Source organism: Habropoda laboriosa, unplaced genomic scaffold (genome assembly GCF_001263275.1).
Source record: "Habropoda laboriosa isolate 0110345459 unplaced genomic scaffold, ASM126327v1 scaffold561, whole genome shotgun sequence".
NCBI lineage: Eukaryota > Metazoa > Arthropoda > Insecta > Hymenoptera > Apidae > Habropoda > Habropoda laboriosa.
Genome location: NW_017100686.1, coordinates 479395 through 483302, shown reverse-complemented (window position 1 = coordinate 483302; position 3908 = coordinate 479395). Strand labels below are relative to the sequence as shown.

Below are 3908 nucleotides of genomic sequence, written 5' to 3'. Positions count from 1 at the left end.
TTTTCAATTGCATTACGCATTATTGCAATAATTTCTATCGTTACATTTAATTCTAATTGTTTAGCAGCTTTTCTGCTGCTATCGACCCTACATATTTTTTTTTTCTTACGTGGAAGTAGGCCGACTCTGTGTGATAAACAATTGGCAACCAAACGGTGGCTCGTTAAAGCGATATATTATGAAATTAAATTAATCACTCAATAAGTTTTAACGTTAGATTGTTTCCTCGATATGGTCATGGTGGTCATCAGTGACTGGAGTGCCTCAAATGTTTAGAATAATTAAAATAAAATAAATGTTGTCAACTAAAAATTTTGAACGTCATAGCTAGCTAGACATTATTTTCAATTGAAAAAAAAAATTATAAAGCATAATACTATAATCCTATGCTTAAAATGTATTTTCTTGTGGCCGCCTGACAGCAATCTGTAAATCTGGCGCGACAGTGAACGTGTTAATAAGTAAATGTTGTTCAAATTATGTCGTGTTTGATGTCATTTTCATCAGAAAAATCCCATCAATATGTTAATAAAAATTTCGGGATAAAAAAACGTAAAATTAAAAAAGTTGGTATTTAAATCGCTTGGTTGCCTGGACTCACGTTTCATGCTTATTTTTTATTCGCTGTCCTTGTCTGCGTTCGGCAAACTACAAAGGCGGGCGCGAGGCTCGAAAACGTAGTCCCTGACTCTATGAGTGTCAGGTTTAGCTTCCTTGCGGTCTGACACTTGTGGAGAGTATACTGTAGTTCGTTTGTTACCATTTTGGTAAACGCTTCGTATCTTACTGAAGCTAGAATTTCCAATCGTGCACACACATCAATCTCATGCCTGTTATAATTTTGAATTTTCAGAAATTCGTCTATTAATATCGTTCTTGGTGACAAAGTGGAAGAGAAGTGGCATAGCTAACTGCAAAGTGTATTTCGAGCAATTCTACTCGCATGATTTTTCTTTCGAAATTAGAGAAATCGCGTTACCGTATAATGGTCAAAAATTTTGGGAGAGAAATTTGCCATTTGACAATAATTCTTGGAAACTAAAACCGAACGATGGTTATATTTATAGGAGAAAATTGTTCAAAATGTTAATCTTGATAACATATTTCAAGGTAATAAAAATCGGTGATAATTACCGAAATACTTTTTAAGGTGCCATTTTTCGATCTCTAAATTTCATTAAAATCTCTGAGAGACCGACTGTAGGATCCTCCTTGTCAAGTTACGCTTAAAATTAGGAATCACCTGCTAATTTACATCAATATTGCATCTGCTATTAATTCTTTATCGATTTAAAATTGATCTTGTGGAGATCAATGGCACTTTACCTCACTTCGATCGATTCGAATGATAAAAAATTGGTTAAAAAGTTATTGTAAGTGCTAATTTCGTTTTTTGGAAATTTTTGTGCAACTTGCACAGTGATTCCAAATACTTGGCCGGTAGTGTAGGTTTTTTACGAACAGCAAGTATAATTGACTCAACTGCCTCTAGATGTCTATATCAGACGAAATTCTCTAGTAGATTTCTATATTCGATGAAATTTTCTCCGTACATTATCGAGGACCTTAACTGTTAGCCTTGCCACTAATTTCATCCGCTTTGCAAGATCGTGTCAGAGGTATTATATAGTATTACGTCAAAATAATATTACGAGAATTCGGTAAGTGCTTTCTCAAGTGCTGGTATTATCACAAATATAAACTCGGGAGAGATTCATGCGAAAATAAGGTTTCAAAGCACGCACACTCCTGTGCCCATTGACACGGCACATTTCGATTAATGAAAATGTTACGTCAATAGATTAGGAACAGGAAAGCGCCAAGGTTCGCCGTTGGTTTCCGGTCGTCGGAAATTCTTCAAATCGTGAATGCGATTGTCGAAATCAGAACTACCGTGACATGAGAAAGTGATTCTGATGAAAAGAAATGTATAAAATAGAAAACTTCACGAAATTACGATTAGGATAACAAAAAACGAAGAAAAATCGGTGAACCAAATAAAACGGATTATTTTCATAGGAATGATACTAAAAGCATTGACATGGAAGAACGATGGTTACGAACAGCACGACTGATCATGCAAAGCGTTGCTACACTTGAAAGGAATGTTCAATAACGAGACAATTTTATCGCATCGTTTCCATTTCGGACCAAATTTTCAAAGTAAATCGACTTTCGATGATATCTACGTTATTCTAATAATTCAGAAAATAAGAGTAAACAGAGTTCCTTTTTCTTTGGGATAAGATTGTAGATGTAAATCACGTGAGGTAAATGTGTAAATTTATTCAGAATTTAGTTAGAGGAAATAGTTTAAACAATTGTAATGATAATAGAAAACAGCGTCTTTGAAAATGCTAATTTTCAGGTTTTAACTAGTATAATTAAATGTTGAAAACGTGGCACGTTTTTCGTACTAGTTTTACCATGCTCGTGTTGTATTGTACGAACGACAAGAGACATTTCAAGTGTAGCAAGCTGTAATGTGGGATGGCTGATGTTTACCAGATTCAGATTTGGGAGCAAAGATGAAGGCTCCTCGGCGTAGCTCTCTAGCCTGGCTCGGTCCCTTCGCTGTACCAACAATGGTTAATAACAAACCATAAAGCACCGTCTTTCAGATACATGCAGTGTCTAAATACCGATTTTGGATTTTTTTTTTTTAATTTCACGTGTTCCGAAGTAATTCTTTGTTTTCCTGCTTTAATTATTCTATTTTGATTTTTTTTTTGTACGAATCATAGATATTTGTTCTTCTTTTTTTGATAATATGTATATTTGGTGGAAGAGATATAGCGCGGTCGTAAATCGCGACGTGAAGCGAAAACATCGATTGACCTAGCCGCATACAGGGCTGTACGCATCTTACAGAAGCTCCCCAAATCTTGAGAAAAACGTGAGCTGTGTAGTGACTGTGATTGGATCAGTAGAGACCTGTGTCTACCTTTTTTTCTGTTTACATCACTTAGGATTCTGACTCTTTTCTTATTTAATTGTTAAAGTTTTTCAACTGTATGCTATACAAATTTTTTTACATATACTGTAATGGAAGAACAGGTGCTCAGTTGATATTGTACGGCACTGAACGAGACTGAGCTCCTTATCTCACTCAACTGATGTTTCGGCGATCGAATTTCATGTTCTTACACGCCTGTCTGATTTTAAGACCACAGTTAAAGCTCTTCCACCAAGTATAACAGTATGTGCTTTGGTAAAGATATACATTTGTATGATGTCGTTTAATTTAGGAAAATATCTCGTTAACATTAGTACGTTATAATGTGGACTATTTTTGCTCTGGTAATTTCTTGAAATTACACGAAATTTACAATTTATGCAACGTATGATATGAAACGTAATGAAAGTATGATGTTTCGTGAATGATGGATAGTACAAACATGTAATACTAAGTTACAGGGAACACGTGTGATTATTGATAATGATATATGCAAAGTACTAGAAATCTCCAAAAAAAAGATAAATAAATAAATGGAAATTAATCGAGGAGAACACTATGCGTTGCATGGGAACAATGGTAGGAACAACGTCGTGTTAGTTAGTGATATCTCTGTAGAGATAGTATTGGGGTACGTTAAATGAATGATTATCATATTTGAACGGAGGTATACATCGCACAGTGTGTGGCCGAAATTGTAGTAGAAACGGTGTCTATGCAGAAATATATGAAAATACTTTAGCACAAGGAGTCTTTACCACTTGCACTACTATTTCAGCCACATCCTGTATATACATATGACGTTAAACAGGGATGTGTTGTTAGATATCTACCTGCGTCGATTACTAATATGTGCCAAATAAAATACAAATAAGACATCATTCGCTTTAGCCTGAAATAATATTTCAGTGGATTCGCAATATACAGAGAACATCGCCTCAAGTGTTCACAA

General features: G+C 35.0%; 1 protein-coding gene across 1 annotated transcript in view; it reads right to left on the bottom strand.

Moving 5' to 3' along the window:
* Nucleotides 1-3908, bottom strand: part of LOC108576885 (arf-GAP with SH3 domain, ANK repeat and PH domain-containing protein 1) — a 38930-nt gene that overhangs the window by 7376 nt on the left and 27646 nt on the right. The window lies entirely within an intron of this gene.